Source organism: Tasmannia lanceolata, unplaced genomic scaffold (assembly GCF_043159265.1).
Source record: "Tasmannia lanceolata isolate RefF3 unplaced genomic scaffold, GAP_Taslan_0.1 ptg000003l, whole genome shotgun sequence".
Classification (NCBI taxonomy): Eukaryota; Viridiplantae; Streptophyta; class Magnoliopsida; order Canellales; family Winteraceae; genus Tasmannia; species Tasmannia lanceolata.
Window position 1 is genome coordinate 28,992,194 of NW_027518680.1, and position 16,980 is coordinate 29,009,173.

At 48.2% G+C, this 16,980-nt stretch overlaps 23 non-coding genes across 23 annotated transcripts; all 23 read left to right on the forward strand.

Annotated features, from left to right (window-relative positions):
• The first annotated feature begins 573 nt into the window (after window positions 1–573).
• Window positions 574–692, forward strand: LOC143874387 (5S ribosomal RNA). Its single transcript, XR_013249069.1, has one exon. It is a non-coding gene; the product is annotated as a 5S ribosomal RNA (ribosomal RNA).
• Window positions 693–1,275: 583 nt separating this feature from the next.
• Window positions 1,276–1,394, forward strand: LOC143874399 (5S ribosomal RNA). Its single transcript, XR_013249080.1, has one exon. It is a non-coding gene; the product is annotated as a 5S ribosomal RNA (ribosomal RNA).
• A 596-nt stretch (window positions 1,395–1,990) lies between these two features.
• LOC143874410 (5S ribosomal RNA) lies at window positions 1,991–2,109 on the forward strand. Its single transcript, XR_013249091.1, has one exon. It is a non-coding gene; the product is annotated as a 5S ribosomal RNA (ribosomal RNA).
• A 597-nt stretch (window positions 2,110–2,706) lies between these two features.
• On the forward strand, window positions 2,707–2,825 carry LOC143874422 (5S ribosomal RNA). Its single transcript, XR_013249102.1, has one exon. It is a non-coding gene; the product is annotated as a 5S ribosomal RNA (ribosomal RNA).
• Window positions 2,826–3,422: 597 nt separating this feature from the next.
• On the forward strand, window positions 3,423–3,541 carry LOC143874435 (5S ribosomal RNA). Its single transcript, XR_013249114.1, has one exon. It is a non-coding gene; the product is annotated as a 5S ribosomal RNA (ribosomal RNA).
• Window positions 3,542–4,138: 597 nt separating this feature from the next.
• On the forward strand, window positions 4,139–4,257 carry LOC143874446 (5S ribosomal RNA). The gene has a single exon (XR_013249125.1). It is a non-coding gene; the product is annotated as a 5S ribosomal RNA (ribosomal RNA).
• Window positions 4,258–4,854: 597 nt separating this feature from the next.
• On the forward strand, window positions 4,855–4,973 carry LOC143874457 (5S ribosomal RNA). The gene has a single exon (XR_013249137.1). It is a non-coding gene; the product is annotated as a 5S ribosomal RNA (ribosomal RNA).
• A 597-nt stretch (window positions 4,974–5,570) lies between these two features.
• On the forward strand, window positions 5,571–5,689 carry LOC143874468 (5S ribosomal RNA). The gene has a single exon (XR_013249148.1). It is a non-coding gene; the product is annotated as a 5S ribosomal RNA (ribosomal RNA).
• Window positions 5,690–6,286: 597 nt separating this feature from the next.
• LOC143874186 (5S ribosomal RNA) lies at window positions 6,287–6,405 on the forward strand. Its single transcript, XR_013248874.1, has one exon. It is a non-coding gene; the product is annotated as a 5S ribosomal RNA (ribosomal RNA).
• Window positions 6,406–7,002: 597 nt separating this feature from the next.
• LOC143874480 (5S ribosomal RNA) lies at window positions 7,003–7,121 on the forward strand. The gene has a single exon (XR_013249159.1). It is a non-coding gene; the product is annotated as a 5S ribosomal RNA (ribosomal RNA).
• A 597-nt stretch (window positions 7,122–7,718) lies between these two features.
• On the forward strand, window positions 7,719–7,837 carry LOC143874492 (5S ribosomal RNA). The gene has a single exon (XR_013249170.1). It is a non-coding gene; the product is annotated as a 5S ribosomal RNA (ribosomal RNA).
• Window positions 7,838–8,434: 597 nt separating this feature from the next.
• LOC143874503 (5S ribosomal RNA) lies at window positions 8,435–8,553 on the forward strand. Its single transcript, XR_013249181.1, has one exon. It is a non-coding gene; the product is annotated as a 5S ribosomal RNA (ribosomal RNA).
• A 597-nt stretch (window positions 8,554–9,150) lies between these two features.
• Window positions 9,151–9,269, forward strand: LOC143874515 (5S ribosomal RNA). Its single transcript, XR_013249192.1, has one exon. It is a non-coding gene; the product is annotated as a 5S ribosomal RNA (ribosomal RNA).
• A 597-nt stretch (window positions 9,270–9,866) lies between these two features.
• On the forward strand, window positions 9,867–9,985 carry LOC143874526 (5S ribosomal RNA). Its single transcript, XR_013249203.1, has one exon. It is a non-coding gene; the product is annotated as a 5S ribosomal RNA (ribosomal RNA).
• Window positions 9,986–10,582: 597 nt separating this feature from the next.
• On the forward strand, window positions 10,583–10,701 carry LOC143874538 (5S ribosomal RNA). Its single transcript, XR_013249214.1, has one exon. It is a non-coding gene; the product is annotated as a 5S ribosomal RNA (ribosomal RNA).
• Window positions 10,702–11,298: 597 nt separating this feature from the next.
• LOC143874550 (5S ribosomal RNA) lies at window positions 11,299–11,417 on the forward strand. The gene has a single exon (XR_013249226.1). It is a non-coding gene; the product is annotated as a 5S ribosomal RNA (ribosomal RNA).
• Window positions 11,418–12,014: 597 nt separating this feature from the next.
• LOC143874561 (5S ribosomal RNA) lies at window positions 12,015–12,133 on the forward strand. Its single transcript, XR_013249237.1, has one exon. It is a non-coding gene; the product is annotated as a 5S ribosomal RNA (ribosomal RNA).
• A 597-nt stretch (window positions 12,134–12,730) lies between these two features.
• On the forward strand, window positions 12,731–12,849 carry LOC143874572 (5S ribosomal RNA). The gene has a single exon (XR_013249248.1). It is a non-coding gene; the product is annotated as a 5S ribosomal RNA (ribosomal RNA).
• Window positions 12,850–13,446: 597 nt separating this feature from the next.
• LOC143874584 (5S ribosomal RNA) lies at window positions 13,447–13,565 on the forward strand. The gene has a single exon (XR_013249260.1). It is a non-coding gene; the product is annotated as a 5S ribosomal RNA (ribosomal RNA).
• Window positions 13,566–14,162: 597 nt separating this feature from the next.
• LOC143874595 (5S ribosomal RNA) lies at window positions 14,163–14,281 on the forward strand. Its single transcript, XR_013249271.1, has one exon. It is a non-coding gene; the product is annotated as a 5S ribosomal RNA (ribosomal RNA).
• A 597-nt stretch (window positions 14,282–14,878) lies between these two features.
• On the forward strand, window positions 14,879–14,997 carry LOC143874607 (5S ribosomal RNA). Its single transcript, XR_013249282.1, has one exon. It is a non-coding gene; the product is annotated as a 5S ribosomal RNA (ribosomal RNA).
• Window positions 14,998–15,594: 597 nt separating this feature from the next.
• LOC143874619 (5S ribosomal RNA) lies at window positions 15,595–15,713 on the forward strand. The gene has a single exon (XR_013249293.1). It is a non-coding gene; the product is annotated as a 5S ribosomal RNA (ribosomal RNA).
• A 597-nt stretch (window positions 15,714–16,310) lies between these two features.
• On the forward strand, window positions 16,311–16,429 carry LOC143874630 (5S ribosomal RNA). Its single transcript, XR_013249304.1, has one exon. It is a non-coding gene; the product is annotated as a 5S ribosomal RNA (ribosomal RNA).
• Window positions 16,430–16,980: the final 551 nt, after the last annotated feature.

The window sequence follows — 16,980 nt, forward strand, 5'->3', positions numbered from 1 at the left end:
ACTTTTTTCGAACAATCTTTCGGTTCTGGAACATCGATGCGAACTGAAACGCACGTTTAGTGCGTCGCCTCCTACGTTTCGGTTCGGATCTTTTTATTTTCTTCCAGATGGTGAATTCAAAGACGTCCGGTCTTTATTATGGCGGGGTGATAGTGTCGTTTGATTCGATAAACGGAATTCGTTCTGACATTTCATTTGCAGTCAAATTATAGCGGGGGTTTGTTTAGATTCAGTGACGTACAGGCTATAGCGGATGAGTGTACTAGTGGATGCGAGTCATGAATCCGGTCGGAAGGTGTTTACTGGCCGTGAGCTACCCTTGGTGCACAAATATCGTTCCGACGATAACTTTTGATCCGCCCGTCAGATCGTGGCGATTCTTATATTGATTCGGGGGTACTCGGGAAGATTCATCGCGCGATGACAGCCCTGGCGGTCATCCGGCTTCCCGACATGCTCGGATCGTCCATCCGGTGTCATCTAGCAGGATTTTTTCGCACTTTCATTTAAACGGACTTCGTACGACAATGCGAGTGGAAACTCTTTATTACTTTGACAATGGAGAGGCATGCTGGGTGCGATCATACCAGCACAAATGCACTGGATCCCATCAGAACTCCGAAGTTAAGCGTGCTTGGGCGAGAGTAGTACTAGGATGGGTGACCTCCTGGGAAGTCCTCGTGTTGCACCCCTGTCACTTTTTTCGGCTATCTACCACTTTTTTCGAACAATCTTTCGGTTCTGGAACATCGATGCGAACTGAAACGCGCCTCATACGTTTCGGTTCGGATCTTTTTATTTTCTTCCGGATGGTGAATTCAAAGACGTCCGGTCTTTATTATGGCGGGGTGATAGTGTCGTTTGATTCGATAAACGGAATTCGTTCTAACATTTCATTTGCAGTCAAATTATAGCGGGGGTTTGTTTAGATTCAGTGACGTACAGGCTATAGCGGATGAGTGTACTAGTGGATGCGAGTCATGAATCCGGTCGGAAGGTGTTTACTGGCCGTGAGCTACCCTTGGTGCACAAATATCGTTCCGACGATAACTTTTGATCCGCCCGTCAGATCGTAGCGATTCTTATATTGATTCGGGGCTACTCGGGAAGATAAATCGCTCGATGACAGCCCTGGCGGTCATCCGGCTTCCCGACATGCTCGGATCGTCCATCCGGTGTAATCTAGCAGGATTTTTTCGCACTTTCATTTAAACGGACTTCGTACGACAATGCGAGTGGAAACTCTTTATTACTTTGACAATGGAAAGGAATGCTGGGTGCGATCATACCAGCACAAATGCACTGGATCCCATCAGAACTCCGAAGTTAAGCGTGCTTGGGCGAGAGTAGTACTAGGATGGGTGACCTCCTGGGAAGTCCTCGTGTTGCACCCCTGTCACTTTTTTCGGCTATCTACCACTTTTTTCGAACAATCTTTCGGTTCTGGAACATCGATGCGAACTGAAACGCACGTTTAGTGCGTCGCCTCCTACGTTTCGGTTCGGATCTTTTTATTTTCTTCCGGATGGTGAATTCAAAGACGTCCGGTCTTTATTATGGCGGGGTGATAGTGTCGTTTGATTCGATAAACGGAATTCGTTCTGACATTTCATTTGCAGTCAAATTATAGCGGGGGTTTTTAAGATTCAGTGACGTACAGGCTATAGCGGATGAGTGTACTAGTGGATACGAGTCATGAATCCGGTCGGAAGGTGTTTACTGGCCGTGAGCTACCCTTGGTGCACAAATATCGTTCCGACGATAACTTTTGATCCGCCCGTCAGATCGTGGCGATTCTTATATTGATTCGGGGGTACTCGGGAAGATCCATCGCGCGATGACAGCCGTGGCGGTCATCCGGCTTCCCGACATGCTCGGATCGTCCATCCGGTGTCATCTAGCAGGATTTTTTCGCACTTTCATTTAAACGGACTTCGTACGACAATGCGAGTGGAAACTCTTTATTACTTTGACAATGGAGAGGCATGCTGGGTGCGATCATACCAGCACAAATGCACTGGATCCCATCAGAACTCCGAAGTTAAGCGTGCTTGGGCGAGAGTAGTACTAGGATGGGTGACCTCCTGGGAAGTCCTCGTGTTGCACCCCTGTCACTTTTTTCGGCTATCTACCACTTTTTTCGAACAATCTTTCGGTTCTGGAACATCGATGCGAACTGAAACGCACGTTTAGTGCGTCGCCTCCTACGTTTCGGTTCGGATCTTTTTATTTTCTTCCGGATGGTGAATTCAAAGACGTCCGGTCTTTATTATGGCGGGGTGATAGTGTCGTTTGATTCGATAAACGGAATTCGTTCTGACATTTCATTTGCGGTCAAATTATAGCGGGGGTTTGTTTAGATTCAGTGACGTACAGGCTATAGCGGATGAGTGTACTAGTGGATGCGAGTCATGAATCCGGTCGGAAGGTGTTTACTGGCCGTGAGCTACCCTTGGTGCACAAATATCGTTCCGACGATAACTTTTGATCCGCCCGTCAGATCGTGACGATTCTTATATTGATTCGGGGGTACTCGGGAAGATCCATCGCGCGATGACAGCCTTGGCGGTCATCCGGCTTCCCGACATGCTCGGATCGTCCATCCGGTGTCATCTAGCAGGATGTTTTCGCACTTTCATTTAAACGGACTTCGTACGACAATGCGAGTGGAAACTCTTTATTACTTTGACAATGGAGAGGCATGCTGGGTGCGATCATACCAGCACAAATGCACTGGATCCCATCAGAACTCCGAAGTTAAGCGTGCTTGGGCGAGAGTAGTACTAGGATGGGTGACCTCCTGGGAAGTCCTCGTGTTGCACCCCTGTCACTTTTTTCGGCTATCTACCACTTTTTTCGAACAATCTTTCGGTTCTGGAACATCGATGCGAACTGAAACGCACGTTTAGTGCGTCGCCTCCTACGTTTCGGTTCGGATCTTTTTATTTTCTTCCAGATGGTGAATTCAAAGACGTCCGGTCTTTATTATGGCGGGGTGATAGTGTCGTTTGATTCGATAAACGGAATTCGTTCTGACATTTCATTTGCAGTCAAATTATAGCGGGGGTTTGTTTAGATTCAGTGACGTACAGGCTATAGCGGATGAGTGTACTAGTGGATGCGAGTCATGAATCCGGTCGGAAGGTGTTTACTGGCCGTGAGCTACCCTTGGTGCACAAATATCGTTCCGACGATAACTTTTGATCCGCCCGTCAGATCGTGGCGATTCTTATATTGATTCGGGGGTACTCGGGAAGATTCATCGCGCGATGACAGCCCTGGCGGTCATCCGGCTTCCCGACATGCTCGGATCGTCCATCCGGTGTCATCTAGCAGGATTTTTTCGCACTTTCATTTAAACGGACTTCGTACGACAATGCGAGTGGAAACTCTTTATTACTTTGACAATGGAGAGGCATGCTGGGTGCGATCATACCAGCACAAATGCACTGGATCCCATCAGAACTCCGAAGTTAAGCGTGCTTGGGCGAGAGTAGTACTAGGATGGGTGACCTCCTGGGAAGTCCTCGTGTTGCACCCCTGTCACTTTTTTCGGCTATCTACCACTTTTTTCGAACAATCTTTCGGTTCTGGAACATCGATGCGAACTGAAACGCACGTTTAGTGCGTCGCCTCCTACGTTTCGGTTCGGATCTTTTTATTTTCTTCCGGATGGTGAATTCAAAGACGTCCGGTCTTTATTATGGCGGGGTGATAGTGTCGTTTGATTCGATAAACGGAATTCGTTCTGACATTTCATTTGCGGTCAAATTATAGCGGGGGTTTGTTTAGATTCAGTGACGTACAGGCTATAGCGGATGAGTGTACTAGTGGATGCGAGTCATGAATCCGGTCGGAAGGTGTTTACTGGCCGTGAGCTACCCTTGGTGCACAAATATCGTTCCGACGATAACTTTTGATCCGCCCGTCAGATCGTCGCGATTCTTATATTGATTCGGGGGTACTCGGGAAGATCCATCGCGCGATGACAGCCGTGGCGGTCATCCGGCTTCCCGACATGCTCGGATCGTCCATCCGGTGTCATCTAGCAGGATTTTTTCGCACTTTCATTTAAACGGACTTCGTACGACAATGCGAGTGGAAACTCTTAATTACTTTGACAATGGAGAGGCATGCTGGGTGCGATCATACCAGCACAAATGCACTGGATCCCATCAGAACTCCGAAGTTAAGCGTGCTTGGGCGAGAGTAGTACTAGGATGGGTGACCTCCTGGGAAGTCCTCGTGTTGCACCCCTGTCACTTTTTTCGGCTATCTACCACTTTTTTCGAACAATCTTTCGGTTCTGGAACATCGATGCGAACTGAAACGCACGTTTAGTGCGTCGCCTCCTACGTTTCGGTTCGGATCTTTTTATTTTCTTCCGGATGGTGAATTCAAAGACGTCCGGTCTTTATTATGGCGGGGTGATAGTGTCGTTTGATTCGATAAACGGAATTCGTTCTGACATTTCATTTGCGGTCAAATTATAGCGGGGGTTTGTTTAGATTCAGTGATGTACAGGCTATAGCGGATGAGTGTACTAGTGGATGCCAGTCATGAATCCGGTCGGAAGGTGTTTACTGGCCGTGAGCTACCCTTGGTGCACAAATATCGTTCCGACGATAACTTTTGATCCGCCCGTCAGATCGTGGCGATTCTTATATTGATTCTGGGGTACTCGGGAAGATTCATCGCGCGATGACAGCCCTGGCGGTCATCCGGCTTCCCGACATGCTCGGATCGTCCATCCGGTGTCATCTAGCAGGATTTTTTCGCACTTTCATTTAAACGGACTTCGTACGACAATGCGAGTGGAAACTCTTTATTACTTTGACAATGGAGAGGCATGCTGGGTGCGATCATACCAGCACAAATGCACTGGATCCCATCAGAACTCCGAAGTTAAGCGTGCTTGGGCGAGAGTAGTACTAGGATGGGTGACCTCCTGGGAAGTCCTCGTGTTGCACCCCTGTCACTTTTTTCGGCTATCTACCACTTTTTTCGAACAATCTTTCGGTTCTGGAACATCGATGCGAACTGAAACGCACGTTTAGTGCGTCGCCTCCTACGTTTCGGTTCGGATCTTTTTATTTTCTTCCGGATGGTGAATTCAAAGACGTCCGGTCTTTATTATGGCGGGGTGATAGTGTCGTTTGATTCGATAAACGGAATTCGTTCTAACATTTCATTTGCAGTCAAATTATAGCGGGGGTTTGTTTAGATTCAGTGACATACAGGCTATAGCGGATGAGTGTACTAGTGGATGCGAGTCATGAATCCGGTCGGAAGGTGTTTACTGGCCGTGAGCTACCCTTGGTGCACAAATATCGTTCCGACGATAACTTTTGATCCGCCCGTCAGATCGTAGCGATTCTTATATTGATTCGGGGCTACTCGGGAAGATAAATCGCGCGATGACAGCCCTGGCGGTCATCCGGCTTCCCGACATGCTCGGATCGTCCATCCGGTGTAATCTAGCAGGATTTTTTCGCACTTTCATTTAAACGGACTTCGTACGACAATGCGAGTGGAAACTCTTTATTACTTTGACAATGGAAAGGAATGCTGGGTGCGATCATACCAGCACAAATGCACTGGATCCCATCAGAACTCCGAAGTTAAGCGTGCTTGGGCGAGAGTAGTACTAGGATGGGTGACCTCCTGGGAAGTCCTCGTGTTGCACCCCTGTCACTTTTTTCGGCTATCTACCACTTTTTTCGAACAATCTTTCGGTTCTTGAACATCGATGCGAACTGAAACGCACGTTTAGTGCGTCGCCTCCTACGTTTCGGTTCGGATCTTTTTATTTTCTTCCGGATGGTGAATTCAAAGACGTCCGGTCTTTATTATGGCGAGGTGATAGTGTCGTTTGATTCGATAAACGGAATTCGTTCTGACATTTCATTTGCGGTCAAATTATAGCGGGGGTTTGTTTAGATTCAGTGACGTACAGGCTATAGCGGATGAGTGTACTAGTGGATGCGAGTCATGAATCCGGTCGGAAGGTGTTTACTGGCCGTGAGCTACCCTTGGTGCACAAATATCGTTCCGACGATAACTTTTGATCCGCCCGTCAGATCGTCGCGATTCTTATATTGATTCGGGGGTACTCGGGAAGATCCATCGCGCGATGACAGCCCTGGCGGTCATCCGGCTTCCCGACATGCTCGGATCGTCCATCCGGTGTCATCTAGCAGGATTTTTTCGCACTTTCATTTAAACGGACTTCGTACGACAATGCGAGTGGAAACTCTTAATTACTTTGACAATGGAGAGGCATGCTGGGTGCGATCATACCAGCACAAATGCACTGGATCCCATCAGAACTCCGAAGTTAAGCGTGCTTGGGCGATAGTAGTACTAGGATGGGTGACCTCCTGGGAAGTCCTCGTGTTGCACCCCTGTCACTTTTTTCGGCTATCTACCACTTTTTTCGAACAATCTTTCGGTTCTGGAACATCGATGCGAACTGAAACGCACGTTTAGTGCGTCGCCTCCTACGTTTCGGTTCGGATCTTTTTATTTTCTTCCGGATGGTGAATTCAAAGACGTCCGGTCTTTATTATGGCGGGGTGATAGTGTCGTTTGATTCGATAAACGGAATTCGTTCTGACATTTCATTTGCAGTCAAATTATAGCGGGGGTTTGTTTAGATTCAGTGACGTACAGGCTATAGCGGATGAGTGTACTAGTGGATGCGAGTCATGAATCCGGTCGGAAGGTGTTTACTGGCCGTGAGCTACCCTTGGTGCACAAATATCGTTCCGACGATAACTTTTGATCCGCCCGTCAGATCGTGGCGATTCTTATATTGATTCGGGGGTACTCGGGAAGATCCATCGCGCGATGACAGCCCTGGCGGTCATCCGGCTTCCCGACATGCTCGGATCGTCCATCCGGTGCCATCTAGCAGGATTTTTTCGCACTTTCATTTAAACGGACTTCGTACGACAATGCGAGTGGAAACTCTTTATTACTTTGACAATGGAGAGGCATGCTGGGTGCGATCATACCAGCACAAATGCACTGGATCCCATCAGAACTCCGAAGTTAAGCGTGCTTGGGCGAGAGTAGTACTAGGATGGGTGACCTCCTGGGAAGTCCTCGTGTTGCACCCCTGTCACTTTTTTCGGCTATCTACCACTTTTTTCGAACAATCTTTCGGTTCTGGAACATCGATGCGAACTGAAACGCACGTTTAGTGCGTCGCCTCCTACGTTTCGGTTCGGATCTTTTTATTTTCTTCCGGATGGTGAATTCAAAGACGTCCGGTCTTTATTATGGCGGGGTGATAGTGTCGTTTGATTCGATAAACGGAATTCGTTCTGACATTTCATTTGCGGTCAAATTATAGCGGGGGTTTGTTTAGATTCAGTGACGTACAGGCTATAGCGGATGAGTGTACTAGTGGATGCGAGTCATGAATCCGGTCGGAAGGTGTTTACTGGCCGTGAGCTACCCTTGGTGCACAAATATCGTTCCGACGATAACTTTTGATCCGCCCGTCAGATCGTGGCGATTCTTATATTGATTCGGGGGTACTCGGGAAGATTCATCGCGCGTTGACAGCCCTGGCGGTCATCCGGCTTCCCGACATGCTCGGATCGTCCATCCGGTGTCATCTAGCAGGATTTTTTCGCACTTTCATTTAAACGGACTTCGTACGACAATGCGAGTGGAAACTCTTTATTACTTTGACAATGGAGAGGCATGCTGGGTGCGATCATACCAGCACAAATGCACTGGATCCCATCAGAACTCCGAAGTTAAGCGTGCTTGGGCGAGAGTAGTACTAGGATGGGTGACCTCCTGGGAAGTCCTCGTGTTGCACCCCTGTCACTTTTTTCGGCTATCTACCACTTTTTTCGAACAATCTTTCGGTTCTGGAACATCGATGCGAACTGAAACGCACGTTTAGTGCGTCGCCTCCTACGTTTCGGTTCGGATCTTTTTATTTTCTTCCGGATGGTGAATTCAAAGACGTCCGGTCTTTATTATGGCGGGGTGATAGTGTCGTTTGATTCGATAAACGGAATTCGTTCTGACATTTCATTTGCGGTCAAATTATAGCGGGGGTTTGTTTAGATTCAGTGACGTACAGGCTATAGCGGATGAGTGTACTAGTGGATGCGAGTCATGAATCCGGTCGGAAGGTGTTTACTGGCCGTGAGCTACCCTTGGTGCACAAATATCGTTCCGACGATAACTTTTGATCCGCCCGTCAGATCGTCGCGATTCTTATATTGATTCGGGGGTACTCGGGAAGATCCATCGCGCGATGACAGCCCTGGCGGTCATCCGGCTTCCCGACATGCTCGGATCGTCCATCCGGTGTCATCTAGCAGGATTTTTTCGCACTTTCATTTAAACGGACTTCGTACGACAATGCGAGTGGAAACTCTTAATTACTTTGACAATGGAGAGGCATGCTGGGTGCGATCATACCAGCACAAATGCACTGGATCCCATCAGAACTCCGAAGTTAAGCGTGCTTGGGCGAGAGTAGTACTAGGATGGGTGACCTCCTGGGAAGTCCTCGTGTTGCACCCCTGTCACTTTTTTCGGCTATCTACCACTTTTTTCGAACAATCTTTCGGTTCTGGAACATCGATGCGAACTGAAACGCACGTTTAGTGCGTCGCCTCCTACGTTTCGGTTCGGATCTTTTTATTTTCTTCCGGATGGTGAATTCAAAGACGTCCGGTCTTTATTATGGCGGGGTGATAGTGTCGTTTGATTCGATAAACGGAATTCGTTCTGACATTTCATTTGCGGTCAAATTATAGCGGGGGTTTGTTTAGATTCAGTGATGTACAGGCTATAGCGGATGAGTGTACTAGTGGATGCGAGTCATGAATCCGGTCGGAAGGTGTTTACTGGCCGTGAGCTACCCTTGGTGCACAAATATCGTTCCGACGATAACTTTTGATCCGCCCGTCAGATCGTGGCGATTCTTATATTGATTCGGGGGTACTCGGGAAGATTCATCGCGCGATGACAGCCCTGGCGGTCATCCGGCTTCCCGACATGCTCGGATCGTCCATCCGGTGTCATCTAGCAGGATTTTTTCGCACTTTCATTTAAACGGACTTCGTACGACAATGCGAGTGGAAACTCTTTATTACTTTGACAATGGAGAGGCATGCTGGGTGCGATCATACCAGCACAAATGCACTGGATCCCATCAGAACTCCGAAGTTAAGCGTGCTTGGGCGAGAGTAGTACTAGGATGGGTGACCTCCTGGGAAGTCCTCGTGTTGCACCCCTGTCACTTTTTTCGGCTATCTACCACTTTTTTCGAACAATCTTTCGGTTCTGGAACATCGATGCGAACTGAAACGCACGTTTAGTGCGTCGCCTCCTACGTTTCGGTTCGGATCTTTTTATTTTCTTCCAGATGGTGAATTCAAAGACGTCCGGTCTTTATTATGGCGGGGTGATAGTGTCGTTTGATTCGATAAACGGAATTCGTTCTGACATTTCATTTGCAGTCAAATTATAGCGGGGGTTTGTTTAGATTCAGTGACGTACAGGCTATAGCGGATGAGTGTACTAGTGGATGCGAGTCATGAATCCGGTCGGAAGGTGTTTACTGGCCGTGAGCTACCCTTGGTGCACAAATATCGTTCCGACGATAACTTTTGATCCGCCCGTCAGATCGTGGCGATTCTTATATTGATTCGGGGGTACTCGGGAAGATTCATCGCGCGATGACAGCCCTGGCGGTCATCCGGCTTCCCGACATGCTCGGATCGTCCATCCGGTGTCATCTAGCAGGATTTTTTCGCACTTTCATTTAAACGGACTTCGTACGACAATGCGAGTGGAAACTCTTTATTACTTTGACAATGGAGAGGCATGCTGGGTGCGATCATACCAGCACAAATGCACTGGATCCCATCAGAACTCCGAAGTTAAGCGTGCTTGGGCGAGAGTAGTACTAGGATGGGTGACCTCCTGGGAAGTCCTCGTGTTGCACCCCTGTCACTTTTTTCGGCTATCTACCACTTTTTTCGAACAATCTTTCGGTTCTGGAACATCGATGCGAACTGAAACGCACGTTTAGTGCGTCGCCTCCTACGTTTCGGTTCGGATCTTTTTATTTTCTTCCGGATGGTGAATTCAAAGACGTCCGGTCTTTATTATGGCGGGGTGATAGTGTCGTTTGATTCGATAAACGGAATTCGTTCTAACATTTCATTTGCAGTCAAATTATAGCGGGGGTTTGTTTAGATTCAGTGACGTACAGGCTATAGCGGATGAGTGTACTAGTGGATGCGAGTCATGAATCCGGTCGGAAGGTGTTTACTGGCCGTGAGCTACCCTTGGTGCACAAATATCGTTCCGACGATAACTTTTGATCCGCCCGTCAGATCGTCGCGATTCTTATATTGATTCGGGGCTACTCGGGAAGATTAATCGCGCGATGACAGCCCTGGCGGTCATCCGGCTTCCCGACATGCTCGGATCGTCCATCCGGTGTAATCTAGCAGGATTTTTTCGCACTTTCATTTAAACGGACTTCGTACGACAATGCGAGTGGAAACTCTTTATTACTTTGACAATGGAAAGGAATGCTGGGTGCGATCATACCAGCACAAATGCACTGGATCCCATCAGAACTCCGAAGTTAAGCGTGCTTGGGCGAGAGTAGTACTAGGATGGGTGACCTCCTGGGAAGTCCTCGTGTTGCACCCCTGTCACTTTTTTCGGCTATCTACCACTTTTTTCGAACAATCTTTCGGTTCTGGAACATCGATGCGAACTGAAACGCACGTTTAGTGCGTCGCCTCCTACGTTTCGGTTCGGATCTTTTTATTTTCTTCCGGATGGTGAATTCAAAGACGTCCGGTCTTTATTATGGCGAGGTGATAGTGTCGTTTGATTCGATAAACGGAATTCGTTCTGACATTTCATTTGCGGTCAAATTATAGCGGGGGTTTGTTTAGATTCAGTGACGTACAGGCTATAGCGGATGAGTGTACTAGTGGATGCGAGTCATGAATCCGGTCGGAAGGTGTTTACTGGCCGTGAGCTACCCTTGGTGCACAAATATCGTTCCGACGATAACTTTTGATCCGCCCGTCAGATCGTCGCGATTCTTATATTGATTCGGGGGTACTCGGGAAGATCCATCGCGCGATGACAGCCCTGGCGGTCATCCGGCTTCCCGACATGCTCGGATCGTCCATCCGGTGTCATCTAGCAGGATTTTTTCGCACTTTCATTTAAACGGACTTCGTACGACAATGCGAGTGGAAACTCTTAATTACTTTGACAATGGAGAGGCATGCTGGGTGCGATCATACCAGCACAAATGCACTGGATCCCATCAGAACTCCGAAGTTAAGCGTGCTTGGGCGAGAGTAGTACTAGGATGGGTGACCTCCTGGGAAGTCCTCGTGTTGCACCCCTGTCACTTTTTTCGGCTATCTACCACTTTTTTCGAACAATCTTTCGGTTCTGGAACATCGATGCGAACTGAAACGCACGTTTAGTGCGTCGCCTCCTACGTTTCGGTTCGGATCTTTTTATTTTCTTCCGGATGGTGAATTCAAAGACGTCCGGTCTTTATTATGGCGGGGTGATAGTGTCGTTTGATTCGATAAACGGAATTCGTTCTGACATTTCATTTGCAGTCAAATTATAGCGGGGGTTTGTTTAGATTCAGTGACGTACAGGCTATAGCGGATGAGTGTACTAGTGGATGCGAGTCATGAATCCGGTCGGAAGGTGTTTACTGGCCGTGAGCTACCCTTGGTGCACAAATATCGTTCCGACGATAACTTTTGATCCGCCCGTCAGATCGTGGCGATTCTTATATTGATTCGGGGGTACTCGGGAAGATCCATCGCGCGATGACAGCCCTGGCGGTCATCCGGCTTCCCGACATGCTCGGATCGTCCATCCGGTGCCATCTAGCAGGATTTTTTCGCACTTTCATTTAAACGGACTTCGTACGACAATGCGAGTGGAAACTCTTTATTACTTTGACAATGGAGAGGCATGCTGGGTGCGATCATACCAGCACAAATGCACTGGATCCCATCAGAACTCCGAAGTTAAGCGTGCTTGGGCGAGAGTAGTACTAGGATGGGTGACCTCCTGGGAAGTCCTCGTGTTGCACCCCTGTCACTTTTTTCGGCTATCTACCACTTTTTTCGAACAATCTTTCGGTTCTGGAACATCGATGCGAACTGAAACGCACGTTTAGTGCGTCGCCTCCTACGTTTCGGTTCGGATCTTTTTATTTTCTTCCGGATGGTGAATTCAAAGACGTCCGGTCTTTATTATGTCGGGGTGATAGTGTCGTTTGATTCGATAAACGGAATTCGTTCTGACATTTCATTTGCAGTCAAATTATAGCGGGGGTTTGTTAAGATTCAGTGACGTACAGGCTATAGCGGATGAGTGTACTAGTGGATACGAGTCATGAATCCGGTCGGAAGGTGTTTACTGGCCGTGAGCTACCCTTGGTGCACAAATATCGTTCCGACGATAACTTTTGATCCGCCCGTCAGATCGTCGCGATTCTTATATTGATTCGGGGGTACTCGGGAAGATCCATCGCGCGATGACAGCCCTGGCGGTCATCCGGCTTCCCGACATGCTCGGATCGTCCATCCGGTGTCATCTAGCAGGATTTTTTCGCACTTTCATTTAAACGGACTTCGTACGACAATGCGAGTGGAAACTCTTTATTACTTTGACAATGGAGAGGCATGCTGGGTGCGATCATACCAGCACAAATGCACTGGATCCCATCAGAACTCCGAAGTTAAGCGTGCTTGGGCGAGAGTAGTACTAGGATGGGTGACCTCCTGGGAAGTCCTCGTGTTGCACCCCTGTCACTTTTTTCGGCTATCTACCACTTTTTTCGAACAATCTTTCGGTTCTGGAACATCGATGCGAACTGAAACGCACGTTTAGTGCGTCGCCTCCTACGTTTCGGTTCGGATCTTTTTATTTTCTTCCGGATGGTGAATTCAAAGACGTCCGGTCTTTATTATGGCGGGGTGATAGTGTCGTTTGATTCGATAAACGGAATTCGTTCTGACATTTCATTTGCAGTCAAATTATAGCGGGGGTTTGTTTAGATTCAGTGACGTACAGGCTATAGCGGATGAGTGTACTAGTGGATGCGAGTCATGAATCCGGTCGGAAGGTGTTTACTGGCCGTGAGCTACCCTTGGTGCACAAATATCGTTCCGACGATAACTTTTGATCCGCCCGTCAGATCGTCGCGATTCTTATATTGATTCGGGGCTACTCGGGAAGATTAATCGCGCGATGACAGCCCTGGCGGTCATCCGGCTTCCCGACATGCTCGGATCGTCCATCCGGTGTAATCTAGCAGGATTTTTTCGCACTTTCATTTAAACGGACTTCGTACGACAATGCGAGTGGAAACTCTTTATTACTTTGACAATGGAAAGGAATGCTGGGTGCGATCATACCAGCACAAATGCACTGGATCCCATCAGAACTCCGAAGTTAAGCGTGCTTGGGCGAGAGTAGTACTAGGATGGGTGACCTCCTGGGAAGTCCTCGTGTTGCACCCCTGTCACTTTTTTCGGCTATCTACCACTTTTTTCGAACAATCTTTCGGTTCTGGAACATCGATGCGAACTGAAACGCACGTTTAGTGCGTCGCCTCCTACGTTTCGGTTCGGATCTTTTTATTTTCTTCCGGATGGTGAATTCAAAGACGTCCGGTCTTTATTATGGCGAGGTGATAGTGTCGTTTGATTCGATAAACGGAATTCGTTCTGACATTTCATTTGCGGTCAAATTATAGCGGGGGTTTGTTTAGATTCAGTGACGTACAGGCTATAGCGGATGAGTGTACTAGTGGATGCGAGTCATGAATCCGGTCGGAAGGTGTTTACTGGCCGTGAGCTACCCTTGGTGCACAAATATCGTTCCGACGATAACTTTTGATCCGCCCGTCAGATCGTCGCGATTCTTATATTGATTCGGGGGTACTCGGGAAGATCCATCGCGCGATGACAGCCCTGGCGGTCATCCGGCTTCCCGACATGCTCGGATCGTCCATCCGGTGTCATCTAGCAGGATTTTTTCGCACTTTCATTTAAACGGACTTCGTACGACAATGCGAGTGGAAACTCTTAATTACTTTGACAATGGAGAGGCATGCTGGGTGCGATCATACCAGCACAAATGCACTGGATCCCATCAGAACTCCGAAGTTAAGCGTGCTTGGGCGAGAGTAGTACTAGGATGGGTGACCTCCTGGGAAGTCCTCGTGTTGCACCCCTGTCACTTTTTTCGGCTATCTACCACTTTTTTCGAACAATCTTTCGGTTCTGGAACATCGATGCGAACTGAAACGCACGTTTAGTGCGTCGCCTCCTACGTTTCGGTTCGGATCTTTTTATTTTCTTCCGGATGGTGAATTCAAAGACGTCCGGTCTTTATTATGGCGGGGTGATAGTGTCGTTTGATTCGATAAACGGAATTCGTTCTGACATTTCATTTGCAGTCAAATTATAGCGGGGGTTTGTTTAGATTCAGTGACGTACAGGCTATAGCGGATGAGTGTACTAGTGGATGCGAGTCATGAATCCGGTCGGAAGGTGTTTACTGGCCGTGAGCTACCCTTGGTGCACAAATATCGTTCCGACGATAACTTTTGATCCGCCCGTCAGATCGTGGCGATTCTTATATTGATTCGGGGGTACTCGGGAAGATCCATCGCGCGATGACAGCCCTGGCGGTCATCCGGCTTCCCGACATGCTCGGATCGTCCATCCGGTGCCATCTAGCAGGATTTTTTCGCACTTTCATTTAAACGGACTTCGTACGACAATGCGAGTGGAAACTCTTTATTACTTTGACAATGGAGAGGCATGCTGGGTGCGATCATACCAGCACAAATGCACTGGATCCCATCAGAACTCCGAAGTTAAGCGTGCTTGGGCGAGAGTAGTACTAGGATGGGTGACCTCCTGGGAAGTCCTCGTGTTGCACCCCTGTCACTTTTTTCGGCTATCTACCACTTTTTTCGAACAATCTTTCGGTTCTGGAACATCGATGCGAACTGAAACGCACGTTTAGTGCGTCGCCTCCTACGTTTCGGTTCGGATCTTTTTATTTTCTTCCGGATGGTGAATTCAAAGACGTCCGGTCTTTATTATGTCGGGGTGATAGTGTCGTTTGATTCGATAAACGGAATTCGTTCTGACATTTCATTTGCAGTCAAATTATAGCGGGGGTTTGTTAAGATTCAGTGACGTACAGGCTATAGCGGATGAGTGTACTAGTGGATACGAGTCATGAATCCGGTCGGAAGGTGTTTACTGGCCGTGAGCTACCCTTGGTGCACAAATATCGTTCCGACGATAACTTTTGATCCGCCCGTCAGATCGTGGCGATTCTTATATTGATTCGGGGGTACTCGGGAAGATCCATCGCGCGATGACAGCCTTGGCGGTCATCTGGCTTCCCGACATGCTCGGATCGTCCATCCGGTGTCATCTAGCAGGATTTTTTCGCACTTTCATTTAAACGGACTTCGTACGACAATGCGAGTGGAAACTCTTTATTACTTTGACAATGGAGAGGCATGCTGGGTGCGATCATACCAGCACAAATGCACTGGATCCCATCAGAACTCCGAAGTTAAGCGTGCTTGGGCGAGAGTAGTACTAGGATGGGTGACCTCCTGGGAAGTCCTCGTGTTGCACCCCTGTCACTTTTTTCGGCTATCTACCACTTTTTTCGAACAATCTTTCGGTTCTGGAACATCGATGCGAACTGAAACGCACGTTTAGTGCGTCGCCTCCTACGTTTCGGTTCGGATCTTTTTATTTTCTTCCGGATGGTGAATTCAAAGACGTCCGGTCTTTATTATGGCGGGGTGATAGTGTCGTTTGATTCGATAAACGGAATTCGTTCTGACATTTCATTTGCGGTCAAATTATAGCGGGGGTTTGTTTAGATTCAGTGACGTACAGGCTATAGCGGATGAGTGTACTAGTGGATGCGAGTCATGAATCCGGTCGGAAGGTGTTTACTGGCCGTGAGCTACCCTTGGTGCACAAATATCGTTCCGACGATAACTTTTGATCCGCCCGTCAGATCGTGGCGATTCTTATATTGATTCGGGGGTACTCGGGAAGATCCATCGCGCGATGACAGCCCTGGCGGTCATCCGGCTTCCCGACATGCTCGGATCGTCCATCCGGTGCCATCTAGCAGGATTTTTTCGCACTTTCATTTAAACGGACTTCGTACGACAATGCGAGTGGAAACTCTTTATTACTTTGACAATGGAGAGGCATGCTGGGTGCGATCATACCAGCACAAATGCACTGGATCCCATCAGAACTCCGAAGTTAAGCGTGCTTGGGCGAGAGTAGTACTAGGATGGGTGACCTCCTGGGAAGTCCTCGTGTTGCACCCCTGTCACTTTTTTCGGCTATCTACCACTTTTTTCGAACAATCTTTCGGTTCTGGAACATCGATGCGAACTGAAACGCACGTTTAGTGCGTCGCCTCCTACGTTTCGGTTCGGATCTTTTTATTTTCTTCCGGATGGTGAATTCAAAGACGTCCGGTCTTTATTATGTCGGGGTGATAGTGTCGTTTGATTCGATAAACGGAATTCGTTCTGACATTTCATTTGCAGTCAAATTATAGCGGGGGTTTGTTAAGATTCAGTGACGTACAGGCTATAGCGGATGAGTGTACTAGTGGATACGAGTCATGAATCCGGTCGGAAGGTGTTTACTGGCCGTGAGCTACCCTTGGTGCACAAATATCGTTCCGACGATAACTTTTGATCCGCCCGTCAGATCGTGGCGATTCTTATATTGATTCGGGGGTACTCGGGAAGATCCATCGCGCGATGACAGCCTTGGCGGTCATCTGGCTTCCCGACATGCTCGGATCGTCCATCCGGTGTCATCTAGCAGGATTTTTTCGCACTTTCATTTAAACGGACTTCGTACGACA